Source organism: Thalia democratica, chromosome 3 (genome assembly GCF_965202585.1).
Source record: "Thalia democratica chromosome 3, ktThaDemo2.hap1.1, whole genome shotgun sequence".
NCBI lineage: Eukaryota > Metazoa > Chordata > Thaliacea > Salpida > Salpidae > Thalia > Thalia democratica.
Genome location: NC_139167.1, coordinates 79466679 through 79486799, shown reverse-complemented (window position 1 = coordinate 79486799; position 20121 = coordinate 79466679).

Here is a 20121-nt window from a genome sequence, read left to right as displayed (position 1 = left end):
CTTAAAAAAACCAACGAACTAATTTGTTTTGACGGTTTTTTTTTTTGAGCTGTTTTCTATTCTCAGTTAAAAATTAATACTCAATTTACTACCATTTTTATAGGCATATAAAAGTTTTCTTTACCGTAACCACACTAATAAAATATTCAGAATGTTTCTACATACTATTGCACAATTATAAAACTTAATAATTCTGCTTTTAATTTCTTTCTTAGTCTAATACTATAAACGAAATTTTAATTTCGCTCTAGCTGAGTCATTGTTTAGAAATTAAAAGCTTTAACACAATATAAGATCAAAGCAATTGTCATGTTAATGAAAGAACATTAGTAGTCTTAGCCACTTTACACACCTAGCAACGAAGTATTGTTGATTGGAAACAAGCCAAAAAATCAACGATAAACGTATTTATTAGAAGTTTATAATTTACCTTTAGTTTTTTAACATTATACAGCTAAAATAAAATTATAAATTTTAAAACGTTTTTATTTTAAACCAAGGCTATACATCTGTTAGTTAATGGTTTTTAAACTTTTAATGCTTATTTTACTAGCTTAATTGCTTTAGTTCACTAGGTTATTTGGATAAACTACTAACATTATACGATTTTGATATACAATTATTTTAAAACAAATTAAGTTAACGAAAATAAAAAAGCATAGTTAAAGTCTCTTTTTTAAAGTACTTTGATTTTTAGTTTAAAAACGTTAATAAAAGTGTTGATTAGAAAATAAATTACACAGTTTTTTTTAACAAACAGTTTTTTTTTTCACATATGCTTTAATTTTGCCCTTAAACGAAACTGTCGAAGTTATATATAAAAAATTCTGAAGCTTAAAAAATTAAACATAAATTTCTATATGATTAAAATAAATTAAAAAACATAGCTTATAATATACTTATCCGGTTAACTTTAAATGAATTGTTATGATCAACTACAAATGTCACAAAAACAACTACAACTTACTTAAACAAACTAAGCAAAAAACTATCGAAAAGTTTTAACTCATTTTATTGGATTATATTAAGATCAGGCGATATATTAATGAAAAAATGACAAAAAACTTTCTATTTTTGTAACATTAGATAACTAACACCTCTGCGGTTAATTTTAAAAATAATCCAATTAATTTACAACTTAAAGCGTATTTATTGTATCAGTTTATTTACAGATAAGTATGTCATTTTTATCAATACCTCTCAAATTAGTAAATTGTTTAATAGTTTATAGTTCTTTTGCCAAACACTTATTTAAGCATTATTGCTGTTATTTTTTTCTACAAAAAAAAAAGTTATAGTTTTTCTTACTATAAGATATATAATATAGCAAAAAACTAGCAAAAGTTTTGACCTTTATTTAAAAATATTAGTTACTTTTTGTACTTAAATAAAAAAAGATACTACGTCAAACACACTAGACAACCTGTTTAAATAAGTTTTAATTCGAACCGACATAGGTTTTTATTATTCCAAAACTTGTTTTAAATAAAACACTAAAACTATTTTATAAACAACGAATTAATTTATAAAAAAAAAAAATTATATGGTTATAAAAGTAATGTTAGTCAATTATTATTTATAGTTACATTTAAACACGTTTTACAGCAAATTAGATACATACAAAATATCTTAGTGTAAAACTTAAAATTAGTACTAACAATAACCGGATACATTCTATGAAGTAATTTGAATAATTTAAAACATTTTTTTAAATCTAGCTTTGAATTAAATTGTCGTATTAAAATAAACACACAAATTGTCCTTGAACAACTAAGAATTGTGTTGAAAGTGTAACTATGTTGCTACTTTATGCTAATTAAGGAGTTCGTAGCTTCTTTTTATTATTTATTGATAATGTATTAGTTACTCAATTAATATAAATCTTTAAAACTTAACTTATCTTATTTATTATTAACACCTATTTGCATTGTTTTATTGTTCTGTATAATAACACTGTTGAAGTTGCTTCAGGTGATTTAGTTTATTGACAGTTTCTACACAAACTAACTTTCCTTTATAAATTACAAGGTGTAAATGTTTTTAAAACTGATTTTACAAAACAATAAAACATGTAGACTAGGATATCCGAAACTTTTTGTCATGGGGCATAAAAACAAGTTATGGCCCCTCCGGTAAGACTTTTACATTAAATACGCCAAAGACTTTTTATTTCTTGCTTTATTATGATAATCAAATTTAAAAATAAAATTTTAAATTATAGTTAATCAACCCTTGCTGCTTATGGATCTCGAAATTATGTAATGGCCCCTGAGTAAAACATATGGCCACCTAAGGAAACTCCGATGTTGACAAAGAACACCGACTTCTTTTTTACTAAATTAAAAAAAAATAACAATACTATATTAAAATTTTCATAAAAATATTGAGTAATTTTTTTTTTCGGATGTTTTATAAAAAACCTTGTAAGTAAATTTCCTCACATAAAGTTTTATTTTTTAATCTAAAAATAAACTTAGATATTACCAAAAATAAAACTTACATGTACCTAGATATGTGTTGAAAAGTTAAACTACACAAAGCGATTCGAGTTTTGTAAATATATAGTTTCAGACTTTGAAAAAATATTATAATATTGTTAAATGTAATAAATTAAATATTATTTAGAGATTTTTTTTATTTAGTTTTATGTTGCTTGTTTTAACTTATTATACATATTGCATATAAGTGACTAATATAATTAAATAATATTTACATATGTTAAATTGCTACAGTTTGTTATGTAGCAAAAGGTAATTAATAACATAATAGATTGTTAACAAAAAATTTTTCCAACTTTTTTGTAGTGAAATTTTTGGTAAACAGTATTATTTCTAGTTTTCGTGACTAAACCTAAAAATACCTTACAGTCTAGTTTTAAACCGACCCATTAAAATATCAATTTACGAAATTCTCTTGTTTTTCGGTCTGTTCTCTCATTTTACAGCCAAATCTCTCATTTTTACTTTTTCTGTTTTATCACAATTGTTTATAAAATTAAACAAGTTTTTGTTTCAACTTTAGTTACTTAAAGTAGAGATCGCTTATATAGTACGTTTTAAGACTATATTTTAGTAATTATTCATAGAAATCTTCTTTTAATGTTTATTATTAACAAAAATTTTATATAGTAAAATTTATAACAGTCTTTTGTGCCTTTTAAATCTCTAATTACATTAAAATAGCTCAAATCTTGACTAGTCTTAAAACAAACAATTTAATCATTTAATACTAGATTTAAAAATTTACTTTCACTTCAATATAAATATTTAAGTTGTGATATTGTGTTTTTATTTTTGTTTAACACTTTAAGTAAATTGTTAAGAATACCCATTCACTATGACTTTGAAATACATTAAGTATATTTTTATAGAATTTTCAGTTTTATAAGCATTGATGAATTCTTTGAGAAAAACATTGCTTGCAGAAAAATATATATCAAAATTAATTGTAACCTCATAAAACTCCAATTAACACTATTAAAAAAAAATTAAGTTTCAAAACATTTGAAATAACTAATATTCTAAAACTTTAAAACTTTTTGTGTAAAAAAAACATAAGTTTATTTAAAAAATTTTTTAATTTTCAAAGTTAATTATATTTGTTAAGGTAGAGTACATTTAAAAATAAATTTAGGCTAAAAGTTTTTTTTAATCAAATCAACTTATCAATTCCGTTTTCGATAATTCAAGTTACAACATGAACAAGATGTTTTTTAATAATTTCAACAACCAGTAAAGTTAAATTAGACAAGTTATTGTACAACAAAAATAAATTTATTTTAAAATTTTATATCTCTATCTAAATATCTGTATTGTCATACACATAGTTTGTTATTTCAGTGAAAAACATTTTGTGACGTCAAAGAACAAACAGTTTTTTCTTTATTACTTAAAACAACCTGAGAGCAAGCAAAAAAATATTTAGAAAGGTTCTTTTACTAAAAAGAAATTGATTAATAACTAATGCTGTTTAAACTTACTATGCTACAATTAAACTTAATAAACTTGTTTAAGTAAACAAAATACAAGGTCAATTAAATGTTACTTGTATTCATAAAAAGCAAAAACATATATAATTAAAACAATTTAGATAAAATTTAAAGCAGCTTAATATTATTCAAAGATCTTTATTACAATTTGTAATTAATAATAATAATTATAATAATAATAATAAATTACAAAAAACATACGAAATATTATATAATCTTACATAAAGTTAGACAATATAAAATCTTACTATTAAGTCCAATCCAATTGATTCGTATAAATGAACATATTTGACATTAAATTTATGTTCTGATTAAATTGCAAGAAAAAAAGCGTCAAACATCAAGTACTTTAAAAGACGTACACAAAAATTTTACGAAGGAACTGCTTAATTGAAGTCTATAAGTGGTTTTTAATTATTGTAGAGAGTAGTCTTATATTTTTTTTGGTTAAAGCTCACTATAATACAAATGTTTATAGATGCATATTATAATGAGATAATTTTTGTTTTTACATCGAATTAAAAACAATCTTTTAGTCAAGATAATAGATTTTTTTTTTATGTTTAAAGTTTTCTTATGTTACATAAATTTTTTAAAATGTAGTATTATATTTCGTTTATGTTAAATTTAGTAGTTAAAATTTTAAAATATTAAACTAATATATATTATTAACTTAAAAATAGTTATAAGCATTTTAATTTGTTGTAAAATTCGAAATAAAGTTAAAATAGTTGAAGTGTATCAAATAAAAGAAGAATTATCAAAGAAGTATATAACAAACTATACGTGTTAATATGATAAAATATTATTTTAAAATTTTCATAAGTAATAGTACTCTTTATTATATTTTAATTTTAGTGATGTAAAATTATAGTTAGAAAAAGTATTAAAAAAGGTATATGTAGTATTTACCAATTTTTTTTCGTAAAATACAAAAAAAAATTATTATACATTAAAATTTTTTTAATACAAATTATAAATTGGAATAACAACGAAAATTTTTTTCGTTGTTACAAAGTCTGCTTTTGAAAATTAAAATATAAAACGATTCGAACTTTGTTTAGAAAACTATTTAAGTTTATTAAATACTTTTTAAAACTATTTTGAAGTATCAACTTATGAACTTCTACAAAAGAAATTAAATGCCTGATTTTTATAATTGTTTTATAAATTTTGACGTTTAAAAAATATATTCAACATTATTTTTAATAAAAACTTCAACGTTATTTTACATTGTTTTTAAGGTATTTATGAAAATGTATTATACTTGTTAACTTAAAAATACATTTTTAAAGTTTAATTCGTATCCAGAAACGACCGTATCCTGATTTTTTTGACTCGGTAGATCACTAACATAATGTGGTCTTAAAATGTTTTTGTAATAAGTTTCTAGAATAAAGATACAACCATCTTTTGTACGAAGTAAGAATAAAGAATGACTTCAGTATTTTCATCTCTAAACCACTAAATTAATTCTCACGCATTACGCGCATTAAGCTGCGTAACTTAAACTTTTTTTTGACATCAAAACATTTTAGTTGAAACCCGAAACGTAGTAAATTGTGTTGGTTCGTAATGACCCATAAAATCGGAAGTAAAATCTTGCTTGTCTGGAAAGAACGGGATAGTTTTTGAAACTTCTTGTAGCTTTAATAGTTTCCCAAACTTGAATGTTTTCTCTTTGAGTTGTTTGTAATTGAACAAGCTCAAATTTATTGCTAAATTTTGATTGAAAGACTGAAGCATATAATCAAGTAGAGGATGTTTTTAAAATTCTACGCTTTTAACCATAGTAATAATGCCTTCAATTTTATTTGTACTAAAAAATAATTCAACTAGTGCTTCGGTGCAGGTTAGTGAGGTTTAAAAAGTATAATATCATTAAGTTTGCATTTAGACAATATGCATATGGCTGAACTATAGAGGTTACCGTATTATGTTTTCATTTAAAACAGTTAAGATTAACAAACCAGTTAAAAAAATAATATTTAAACCTACTTTTTGTTTTTATTCAGTTTATACCTTTAACTGATATAACTTGATCAGAGTTTTAATGTTGTTCGAAAATGATAGCATATCTAAACAAGTATGAAGCGGAATAAAACATGTGAATTTATTATGCTACATAAAACCAAGTAACCTAGTTTGTTTATAATGATATATAGCAACGTATATAAACTTTAAAAAATTTTAAACAAATATTTTTATAACTACTTTTTGTATTTGTATAAAATTTTTGAGCTTAGGACTTTTATATACCGTAGATGAAATTAGTTTATCAAGCAAAAGCAATTTAGTGTATTTATGTAATACTTCTGAATAAGCTTTCATTATTATGATATAAACATCAAAATATATTACCATTGTATTGTTGAAAAATTTATGCTGATTTTTTATAACTATGTATCTTTAAACACACAAGTCGTGTTATCTATCATATATATAGCCAGCAGTTGTGTATACGAATTATCTGAAATACAATTACACCTGTAATACTAATAAACTCTGAAAATTACTTTATTTAAAATTATAGATCAAAATTTGAACTTTGATATTTAGTAATTGCACATTTTAAAGTATAGAAATGTCAAAGCATTATTAACAACTTAAACTCCTTTTTAGTTCTTCAATTTATGTATAAATTTAAAAATTTTGTATTTTGTTATGAGTTTTCGTTTGAAGTTTATACAACACAGAAAATAAAAAAAAACACGAATAGGTGAAATAGAATTGATTTTATGAAAAATATTTGGATCTAATTAGACTAATTAACATTAGTTGGTTCATATCAGGTTAAAATTCTAGATTTATTAAAATAACTTAAACAAACTTATTGTTTTTTTAACAAAAAGTTTATAAGTTTAGTCAAATAACATGCAAACTAATCAGTAATATATTTTATTAATACACTTTCCTATAAGGGTAATACTGCTTTATGCTTAGAGGTGTTCAAACAACTATGTTTTTAAGCGCTTTACAAACCATTTATTTTAAAACCAACTGTAAATAAAAAGGAATAAATTTATTTTTAATTAATTTTGCTCTATAAAATACTTAAACCAGTTTACAGTACAACATCTGCTTTAACTAGTTTATTTATTTAAAAAGTAACTTTATCTCATTGTATAGGTACAATACCTGTCACTTATTTACGTGTTTACAGGAAACTTTTAATTAAACCCTAATTTATCATAACGTAATGAATTAATCATGACAGTGTAAATGCTCTAATTGTCAGAAAAAAATAGTTTATTACTTTTTTTCCCACATAATTCTTCAAATTAAACATTATGTAAGTTCTTTAAATCAATTTATCCTAATTAAATTTAGTTTTTTTGTTAGTTCTAGTTTTATTATTTAAATTTTATAAAATTGTAAAATCTTCAATTAGTTCAGATAAACTCGCATTACATAATATAATTAATTTTTAAACATCAAATTTAAAAAAATGTTACAATTCTACTGCAAGTTTTTCGATGCCTTTTTAAGCTTTATAAACTATCTCAGCATGTAAAAACACTAAAACTATCATTTAACTAAATTAAATAAGACAGTAAACTTGCTTTAGAAATACATTTTTACTAGTGTTTTGTTTTTTATACTAAGAAAAAAATATTTTAGTTCTCTCTAATTTATTTTTTTTTTTTGTAGATAGAAATGATTATTCTCATTTTTATAATTTGTCTTTTGTTATTATGCTTTAACAACGAAGTTTTCTAAGGTGCTTTATACATTATAAGCTATTTTACTTTGGTAATTGAAGTCAACAGCAAAAAGATAAGCATAGTTTATATAATTTCATCCAACTTTAGACAAAAATACAATTGGTATTTTGTTGATAGTAAATATCGTTTACTTACGAAACAGAATACTTACAAAACAATTAATAAGGATAAGTTAGCAGCTTTATATTTTGATTATGTTTTGACATTTAAAAACTTTAATGATTTTAATTATTTTCAGTAAAATTTTGCACGATAGGTTTATTTAATTATATTAATTATTTATTAAAGAAAATGTAAAAATTATTCGGCGTCTTGTTTTTCAATCGTGAAAGCAACAAACATTAATAAGAGTTTAACCTATACTTCAAAATTGTTCGTCTTTTTGTAGTTTTCACTTAAAAATTCTTTTATAGTTTATTTGAAAAAATACTGTATATAAATCTTGTTTATTTTAGATAAATGAACTTTAGTTTTTTACGTTTCAATTATTTTACTTTTCATGCTTATTATGGTTTGGAACAGTTTTTAAAAAAGGAAAGTAAGTTTAAGTTTTTGGAATGTTGGTTGTAAATAATTATCAAGTTATAGTTTATTATGTTTTTCTATTTAACTGTGAAGGAAACAAAATACGAATGTATTTTACGTTTCAACAGTTTTACGTACATAAATGTTTGTTTTGGTTTTAAAATTTTTTTTACTTAGTTAGTTGATTCAACGTCGCGTAATTTCACGTTTGAACTATTTTGATCAATGCTTGAACAGTCTCCTTGAAAATCATAAACGCGGGAATTTTATGCCAATTAAATGTCAATGTCAAAGACCTCTGAATTATTGAGTTCTAATATATCATAAAATAATTTTTAATAAGTAATTGAACACTCATTAATTTTAAACTTTTATTAGAACTTAAATAAACTTAAATTACAAACTGAAAAACAATGAAAAATTGAAATAAATTATTATGATTATCATTCGGTTTTTACGCAACATCTAGGTACCAAATAATGCAACATTTCTTTTTTTTATAAATTAAAAAGTTGTTAAAACATTTTGCTTAGTTTTAAGACATAACTTAACGATTTTCTTAATAAAATGTTTTCGATAATCATTAAAATTTTTTCTAGAAAACATAAGTAATTAAAAGTAGACTTTTACATTAATAGTTGTTTTAAAACAGGATTTTCTTAAATTATTTTAACAATTGCCCACTTTTCAGAAAATTACGGAACAATCCCTACTTTAAACTGTATCGACCCTTTATCATTATTAATTCCTGTAATTTTTCGAACCTTATTAGTTGATTGACTTGGTAGCTTTTAGTAGCGATACTACCAGGCTCGAGAAAACCTGCTCTTAAGTTTTTTATATTTTAATATATATTAAAGTAGTTTTTTTTAATATAAAATTCAAAACTTTTTTTTTATCAAAACGTATAAATCTATAATTTTACTTGATAATCTAAACCAGGGGACAAAAAAACTACGGCCGTGGACTAGATGTCCTCTAAACCATAATCTGCCCACGAGGCACTTTCGTGCTGAAAATGTCGTATTTTAAATACAAACTTGAAATAAATTTTGTGGTAAAGCTTACAAATAGTCTCTTATTTAAAAAGACACATTTTATTTACATTTGCTTATTTTACCACATTTTTGGTTTAAAATTGTTTAATAGGTTGATTACAAGAAATAATTTAAAGTAACTGCGGCCCGCGAGAAAATTTTTCTACAAAACGTTGTACAACTACTTATAAAAGGCTCCGACACCTTTATAAGTGTTGGATTTTTAATTGTTAAAATAGATAAAAAAGTTTAAAGCCATTTTAAGTTTTATTCATTTATAACCAGTAGTTATCACTCCCATCATTAACAGAATTGAGCAGTTTCGGGCCACCAATAATAATTAATGAACCTTACCGGAAACATCAACATCAACAGCATCCGAGACATCCTACGACCGCTTGGTTAAGATCACAACAGCGGTTTCTCGAGACTCTGCCTGCCTGATGAGTCCTAATTAGAACGAAACCGGTCGTGGGATGTCTCGGATGCTGTTGTTGTTGATTTTGCGGTAAAGTTCATTAATTATAAATTAATTTTGCTCATGTGATTTTTTGGAATAATAAAAAAAAAACTCGATATTAAATTTTTTGTTAACTAATTGTTTTGTTATCGCAACTGATTTTGATGATGACGTCACAACTTATTGGTACCTTTTATAAAGTAACGATAAAATTAAGACTTTGTGTTATCATAATTGTTGAAGAAATTTGAAAAAGATTTTTTAATGATTTTGTAATGTTTATTTAATTGAAAATTGGTGAGGTCCTCCGTATAAATTTAAAAAACAGTTTTATGCTAGAATATAGCATGTGTCTTGAGGTTGAAAGATATTAAATATTTTACTTGTATATAATTTGGGTGTAGATCGTTACTTTAATTCTAATGAGATGTGAAAAGCAAGAACATAAAAATTTAGTGTAGGTAAACAGTCAGCAAAACAGAAATCAGTAATTTTTTTAAGTTCAAATTTCCATTAGTTTTGTTAACTCCACAAAAAAAAATTAAAATATAATATTTGTAGATTAAATGTTTTTATTATTTATAAAATTAAATACTTTTTATAGTAATATACACCTATGTTGATAATTTAGTGCATTTATTTACAAATTTATATAATTTTTAGACTTTTAAAGTTTGGTTTAAAAACATTATTTTTTTAAGTTTATGGTAATTCATTAAATATTGAAATTAAAATATAAATTTCTAATTTTTTATTACCCATATGAGACAATTGTTTTTACACAAAAGTTTACATTATAATTATTCGTAAACGTATCAAGTAAATATTTATTCAAGTAGTATTTATCTAGTAAAATATATTCTAACTACGGGTAGATCTATACTTACACATAAATGTAACCCTTAGTAGAGTTCAAATCATTTGTTGTCCCTTTGGTTATAATTTGTTTTTATACAAGTTTTATTTGAAAATAAATAAATTGAAGTTATAAATATAATTAATTTTATAAGCTAGTTTTGATTTAGGTACCTTAAAAGAAATTCGTTTATTTTTTAACAAAAGGTTATTACGACATACTTTGTATATATTTATACTTGTTTACTACGATATTTTGTTGTTAAAATTACCTTTAAATATTCGTTATATTTATATTATTGTTTCAATATTATTTTTAAAATAGTAGTTATTAATATTTGTTCTTTTAACATTTTAAAAAGTATGATAAGTTGCTTATTTTAAATACATAAAAATATTTAGTTTTAAAAATTTCAAAATATTTTCAAGTTAGTTTAAAAATTATTTATTAATATGTCAAATTATGAATGAGATAAGTTTACGTTCTTCAAAAACAATTCTTAAAGTAATTTAAAAAGACTTTGTAAGTACTGCTCAAAAACAACTTATATATAAGCTTTTAAGATAAATAATTGTTTTAAAAGTTCATGTAAAATTGAAATCAATTTCATTTTAATAGTCTTTTGATTTGTTTTATTAATCAGTATTTTTATTTGGTTAGTTTTAATTTAGCTAACGAGTTCTATTAATGAATAGCAAAAATGTATCACATTTATAACTTAATTACTGCATTGCAAGTTCCATAAATTGATACTAGAATATATTTGAACTATAGTTACAACAGACTGTATTAAACCTAATAAAGCGAATATTGTAACTAATTTGAAAAATGTCAGAAACGTTAAGTTACACACTTTTACTAATATAATTGTTATATATTCTTAACAAAAGTAATAACAAACCACAATCAAAACAAAATTACCTCTAAAGTTTAAACAGATAACAAAGTAATCCAATTATAACATTTGAAATTAATGAGATAATTCGACAAATTTAATTCAGCAGACGCCTTTGTGAGTCTGATCAAATAAAATCATCGCATTGAAAATTAAGCTAACGTAGTACAAGGTAATCAATAAATCAGCTAACACTAAGTAAGATGCGCTAAACCTTAAATAAGGTTGTTAGCTTACAACTAAATTTATATTTATATTACTTTGGTAAATGAAATAATGAGTAATAACCTTTTTTAAACTAACATCGTTTGACTCAAGAAACTTTCTACCATGCCATTAACTCAAATTAAAATGTTTATCGATTATCATTAATTTATAACTTCGCTGGTCATTAATTTATTTTTTTTATAACAACTACTACTGGTTTTAAATATATTAATTGTACAAATTTTTACTTTTGTTCCAGTTTTAAGTAAAAAAACCTAAAGTTTAAATTATTTAATAGTTTTGAATACTTTTGAAGTTTTTAAACATAAAACTTACTATTTCTAAAAAGTTTTTAAACTTTTTGTTTTTAACTTTATCGGTAAAATCTTAGTATAAACATAAATTTTCGAAATAAATTTCAAACTTTAATAACGAATACATTAAGGTTAACTTTTATTATTACAAAAGTCGGTTAAGTTAAATTGAGTATCTAAGATTTAGTGTTTTTAGTTTTATCACAATGCTTTTCTTACATATAATAATTAAATTTTAAATATATCGATTTTTTGATTGTTTCGTTAAAATTTTAGATGTTTTACTTTGATCTAAAAAAATTAAACTTTATTTTTAAACTCGAACTTAAGCTATATGTCATCACATTTCTAGATAGCAATGGTTAAAATTTAGTAAAGGTTTAAAACATTTTTTCTAAATTACCTCAGGTTTCGATTTAAGTTTTATGACACCTATAATATGTAGGATATCGTTTCAAGTATATATGCTTATCATACTTCGAATAAACTCTTCTACCATTATTTATTGTTTCCATTTTATACTTAAAGTATAAAACAGTTTTTAACTGTCGTCCTTTCATATATCTACTAGATGTTTAATATTTTAAACAAATAAGAAAAAAAAAACATGTTATTTTCTCTTTTAAATTCTACAATTTTAAAAGTAATTTACAACTTAAATTTTTCCACACAACGTTATATTTTTTGTGGTTGAACTGTATTTAATATTTGAGACTTAGATTTAATTTTATATTTTTGTCTTAGTTATCGGCTAAAGTTTAAAGATTATAATTAATCAAAGTTTGTGTCAAATTAAAATAAAATCATTTACATAATTTGATTGTAATTTTCGTAATTATGGTTTAAACATTTTAAGTAGTTTTTACTCTCATAGAATTTGTTTTTCTTTTTTATTTCTTCCCTTAACTGACGTTTAGCATACCTTTTACATTATACAAAAATAAAAGATAATTGTTTTTTTGAGTAATTTTGACATAATAGGATTTAATAAACGTTAGCCATCAATCAAAAGCATGTCAGAAAAGTGATTTAAAAATAAACATTTTGTGACAATAATACTTTCAAACATAAAAGTCAAGAAACACACATTAACTTCCGATATAAAGTTTTTGAATAAAAGAAAGTAATAATTTAGTAATGAACCAAAGTAATCTTCAAAACAATTTTCTAGATTTTTTTTGTTTATGTAATGATAATTGAAAAATTATTGCCCGTTATTACAATAATGCTTTTAATAAGATCGATTTTTCTAATAATCTTAAGAACTCATTTCTTTAAAATTTTATACTGTCTGTTTTTTTTCAATTGTCGCTAAGAAAAGTTTTACGACAAAATTCGACTAATCATTGGTTTTTTTTATTTTGGATGCCTTCAAAGTTTTAGCAGCGTTTTTAGGAAGTTTACATACCAAAATAATCAGTTTAGCATTTACACTAAAATTATAAAAGTTTGAGTTTAATCTTTTAAGTTTTATTGAAAAGTATTTGAAACTTTCTCATGTTTTCAAACTTATGAATAGCTTGTGTTTTATACCAACGTGAGAAAATTTGATTACTAAAGGTTTTATTAAAAACTTGCAATAAATTTAAGTATTGCAATACACTTTTTACAAAAGATTAACAGGTTTTAACTTGGTATTTTTTAGTCAATGTCTATATTATCAAGCTAATGTAGTATCTAACTTGACTTATAATAGATAAAAGTATTTTTATCTAATAAATCTTACAGAGACAGCAATGCACTTTTAAGTTTCAATTTTATTGGTATTTTTACTTAGTTTTGATTTAAGATATTCGATTTTAATAAGCTTTAGCTTGTGTCATTAATTTATAAGTTTTGAGTTTTTAATGCTTAATTAAAAAACTTATTTAAAGTTCTATATTTAATGTGTTATTACTCAAATTTTTTTAAATGATTTAGTTCATTAAGTTTTCAGGACTAAAAACATTAAATCTAACATTTTTTTCTATGTTTTTATTACTACGTTTGTATTTTTGTAATTTTGTTTTTAAGTAATAGATATGGTACTTTTTTATCATCATTAGATAAAACACATATTCAAACATACTCAAAAACAAAAAAATTGTTTATAATACGCTTTTGAAACTCGAAAAACTAACAAATCACTTATATATGTTATATTTTAGATTGTTTAGTTTTATTTTATTGCATAACTATGTCATTTTATAACCAATAACTACAGTATAGGCATATTATATCAACTTATTATGTTTAATTAAGCAAAATTAGAATATTTTTTACTTAACGAGTAGCTGTTTTAAAAAAATATATACAAAAATTCTATATTTTTAAGTAAGATATTGCTTAAAAACTCTACTGTATAAGTAATTTTCAATAATAAATACTTTTTTTTTCTGTACCAGCATGCATTTAAACTTTACTATAAACTTTTAATAACAAATCTGCAAACAACCTTAGTTGTTTACAAATTTACAAACAGGTCATCAACAATTACAAATTTAGTAGAATTTGTCAGGGAGTTTCAGATCTAACACCTCTTCAGAAATCCATGTGTTCAAGCAACCCGTCAGTTTTCGTTTCTATGGCAACTGCTATTGTTATGTCATCTAAAGAATATCAATAATATTCAGGTGGAAAAAGTATAATTATTTCCATAAAAATAACCACAAAAAATTGTTCTTTTCTCAAAAACTATCAATTGTGAGTTATTTATATATTCGATGTTATTTTCTACATATTTATTGACTGTGGAAATATTTTTTTATGTGGGAAATTCATTTATATTTAAACAGGTATTCAATTTTATTAATACTTTTTCGGTAACAAATCATGTTTGACAAACTAAAACTTAATTATATACACACTTTAAATTTTGAAAACCTCTTAAGTTGCTGATTGTAACTTTACTCAGAAAATTGCTTAAGTTTGTGCTTAAATATAAGTATAACAAGTTAAAATGCCATTCTTTTACTAGTTATTAGAAACTTAAAGTTGATAATTAGTAAGTTTGATTGAGAAAAATTACATTAAACGGTCGTAAACCTAGATAATTTTTTAACAAATTTTTGTGATCTTTTTATAAATGTTTTTCGAAAAATTTGTATTATAAATTGTATCATAGCTTTTATTTCAAGTAGACGTAACATAAATGAAAACAAAGCTTCATTTTTTTACGTAAAAAAAGCTTTTTCAAATACCTAATTGCTATTTTTAAAACAAAAATTCAGTGGCAGTTTTTCAGGCACTTTTCCAAATTTTTAAACAGCTGTCTGGGGGTTGTTTAGTGTAAGATTGAGAACAAAAACAAATGGCTCATTTAATAAAGTTAAATCCCTGAGTAAACTGACGTTTCTAAAAATACATACATTTTTGTGACGTAATTACAGTACTTAATAGGAAATTTTTTCGTCTGAAGTTTTTTTTATCATTTTTTAACTAGCATAAGTAAGCCAGCTTTAACAACTTTATTTTTAAACAAAAAAATTATAATGCTTAGATTTCTACTGCTTTTACAATGTAAAATCTCTAGTCTTAAAAAAATTGTTAATTAAGCTTCAATCATAAAATACTTTAAACTTCTAAGCAATAAAAAACATTATACATGGAAAATAGTTGTCCCAAACTATCGATAAGAATATTCAATTGTATAACTAAAGAGTACTTAGATAATCATCACATAGTTTTTATAGATTTTATACGTTTTATAGCATGAAAGTAATATAAATTCTCATTAGTTTAGTTTTTATTATAGACTATTATTACATTGTAAAGAAAAAAATCAAATTCTTTTCATCTAATTTCTGACTATTTTAATCCGCTACATACTAATTCAAGTTTAAATATTCGTTTTACACGCTTTTTACTATCAATAAGTATTTTGGTAAAAGTTAATTTCTAGTCTTTTGATTTTAGTAAGTTTGAAGTTATTATGATAAAAAAGGTGTTAAATGACGTATATAGTTTTAAAATATTTTTTTGTTTTTTAGTTAAACTTGTATACAAGCTTTGTTTTCGAAATAACTAAACTATAAAAAAAAGTTCTTAAAATATAAACTTTTCGTATTTATAAAAAATGTTTACCTGTTGAATTCAAAACAATTATTTTATTGTATGTTTAATAACTAATATATCGTCTAGTTAAATAAAATATGTCTAAGCTACAAAATTATATCGATTAATTAGTTCAAAATCAAAATATTTTTTTAGCTTTTAAACTTGTAGTCATGCCAAAATAAGATGCAAATAAAATGAAAATCGTGATCTAAACTTTTGATTTTTTTTGTATAAATTAAAAGTGACACCAGGTTTATTTTATTCATAAGCTATAAAAATTTTATAAAGCTAGGTTTTAGTTTGAACGAAATCAGTTTTGAAAGTAAAACAGTTCATAATATTTTAATTTTTAAGTTATAATTTCTTTATTTGAAAATCAGAGAAAATAGTTCGAATTTGAAAATGAAGGGAACACCATATAAAAGTTATTTCTCTAATAAAGCTCGCTAACATATATTTTTTTGAATTTTTTAAGTTTTATTTTTCATGCTTTTACATTGTTTTTAGCAACAAAAGAACTAGCATATGATCACGCAGCAAAATCAGCTGAACTGTTTTCCACAATTTTTATAGAATGTGCCAAACTGTCTGTGGGGTTTGAACTTTTGACAATATTTGAAAAGAATTGTTTCTAGTTAGTTGAATCGATTTAATACATTTTCGTATGTTTTCAAAATAGCTAGAATGTTCAAAGACACGGCAGTATATTTTACTTTAAATAGTTAACTTTCAGTCTACTTTCCAGTGTACTGAGTTAAATACAAAATACTAAATCGTTGTTATTTAAGTTCAAGTGTTTTATAACTTAACGGAATTTATAAATGATTAAGAATCTTTATATCAAATAAATACCTTTTTAGGTCTGTATGTTATTGTAATGATAACGTATTGAAAAAACCAAGAAGTAGCAATCAAAGAAATTCAGGTTTTTTTTTTATTTTAGAAGAAAATTTATGATTGTTGTTACAAATTTCGTCTTTGATCTAACTTTTCAAACAAATACTTTTATTTGTTTGTTTTATATTTTCAAATAGGAACAGCATTCTTTTTGTCAAATTTTTTAAAAGCAAGAAAAACTGCAATATAATATTAGTTTGAGCAAATTTTTATTTCCTTACTTGTAAAAACTACTAAAAAAAACGTATAAAAGTGAATATATGCCCAAAATTTTTGAAAAGAAAGCTCGTTATTACGTAATTACATCACAATTTTTGTTTAAAAATGTATATAGCACTTGCTCAGTGCTCATTGCTCCCTTAAAGTTTTCGATTACTAGTTTTTAATGTTATAGATTTCTGAATTTTAAGACTGAATGTTCAATAAGCAATGAATACTTTTTTTTAATATTTTGTTTATATATTAGTTTACTTACTATTCATTTTCTTAGGAAGCCGAAGTAATTTTTATGGACAGGAGAATGTAATGAAGAAGTTTCATTTGCAAATAATTTCACTGCAAGATTATTAAAAAGCAGGTTGATAAATAATATTGAAATGAAATATAATATCAGTGTATATAAAATTTTAAAAAAGAAATGCTACTATAATTTTTATGCAGTAGTAGTATAGCAATTACTTCAACTACTTTGTTTTGTACTCCAAAAAAAATTAAACATACAAATGCATCAATATATAGTAGTGTAAATACATTTGTTTGTAGGCAGTAAATTACTTTGATATTTACAATTCTTTAAAAAAATGTTTAGTACGACTTACTAAGTTTTTATATTTCAAACTAAAAGTTTTAAAAAATGTATATATAAGAACAACATGATTAGTACTTTTTATTTTTTTTAATTTTAAATATTTAACTTTGAAGTAAGTATGATTTTTATTATCATAAAAATTATACTTCAAAAACTTCTTAGAAGTTATTTTTATTTAAATCTTACTAACTTAAAATTTTTTACATAACTTATGGATATTTATAATTATATTTTAGTTTATCTCTCTAAAACTATCTATCGTAAACAACCTTATAAAAGTTTTAAGTAGAAATGTTTTGAAGTTAAAAATATCTATTTACTGTTATATCTATAGCCTTAATGTATATTAAATTAAAAATAATTTCTGAAGTCACTGCTGTAAGTAATTAAGGAATTAAAATCGCTATCATTCATGTTGTTCAAGTGTTTGGATGTTCAAGTTATTGTTGACCCTAGATATTTTTGAAAGTTCATTAAAAACTATTATTGAGCCAAGAACAACAACAATAATTTGGTGAGAAAATTTTTTTGTAAGAAATTATGAATATTTTAATTTAACAAGGCTTTTTAAATTCAAAACTTCTAAATTTTAACTTTTTTTAATCTTTTTATTTAAACTTATCTGAAAAAATATAACAATGTTTCTTAAGTAATTTCTTAAATATAAATCATGAACTTCAAAAAACATTAAAAGTTTTGTTTTTATTTTGTTTAAAGATACCTTTTGATAATCTAAAATAACACCTTACTAACTAAAAGTTTAAATTTAACTTTTAGTTAACTTAAATACTGCTTACTGTATAAGTTTTACTTTTAAATAATCAATTTTTAAAGGTCTGATTGTGAAGTGATACGTTTAAAGAAACTTTTTAACACTACAACTGATTTTAAAAACAAATTGAAATTGCTTTTACATTCTTATGTTAAATATAAGAAATAAATTATACAGGTAAAAGAACAGTTAGAAATATTAAGTAAAGAAGTCTTAGGTTATTATGGACAGATCAAGTTTAATTAAAAATAACTACATTATTATTAGATAATACAAAAGTCAGCTAAACCCATTATCAGATTGCAGTCTAAAACGTAAAACTATTGTTCAAATAAAAACAATAATTTCAAATCAATCTTTCTCAATTAAGCTTATAAACCGGAAAATAATTTTAAAGTTCACTTATTTCGAAATATCAAGCAGATAAGTTTAGTTAAAAGTTTTGATAGTTTTTTTTTTATCTTGTTAAAATATATATTTGAAAGCTTATACGTTACTCTTTAAACATATAAATCTTTTCAAACTCAAAGTTGCTCAAAAGCATCAGTTTAATTTATTTAAAATTATGTATGTTTATGAATAAAACAATTTGATAGTCTTAGACATTTAAATAGGTAAAACTTGTCATTTTATATGATTTACTTAAGTTGTCAAAAAAAAACATTCAACAAACTAACTGAAATTTGATTACTAACAAATTTAATAAACTTAAAAATTTTCAAAGCTTCTTAAGTACCTAATTTTAACTTTTAAAACATTAATAGTATCCTAATATATACTGTTCAAATGCAACGTGTTGGTACTTAATCATTTTAGTTTTTCATAATTATTTCATTGAATAAAGCTAAAAACCATTTTAAAATTTACTTTGTGACTAGTTTTCTTTCAGATACATTGTATATATATATATATGCTATTAGGTTGTCAAACATTATTTACTAAGACAAATATTAGTATTTTTTGTATTACTTCGCAACGGTACTTAAAAACTTAAGATGTTTATCAAAACTAACTTTCTTAGAGTTTAAAGATAAAACTTTATATCTTCAGCAGCACTATAAAATATATAATTAATTATATATAAATCTTCGCATCTACATCAGAACTGAAACACCTTTTTAATTAAAAAATCAAATTAAAATACATATCTTCAGTTTTTTACTTTATAGTTTATAGTTCTCAATGCAACAAATTTACAATTTTTTTAGCACCTTTTCTTATTTTATTTAAATTATATGTTTGGAAAAAATACAATTTAATCTTTAAACTTGAAAAATTTCATTTTTCTATTGAATTTATGTTTATGATGTCATATTTTTACAAGTGTTAAAGAAATCATGACGTCACAATGCGTTTGCCACGGAACTTCAGGTTCTTGTTCATCAAAAAGTTGTTGGAATGAACTTCCAACCTTTCAAAAAATTGCAGGATCTCTTAAAATGAAGTGTTAGAAGAAGAGCGTCAGAGTCAGTGTAGTGAGAGATCGATCAAGAAGGTGTGAACTTTATAAGTTTTTTTTTATACACTGATTCAGATCTGGGTTTGTAGCTTAAGCTTATCTAAATAAATATTGATATTTTATATTTAATTTTAATAAATGCT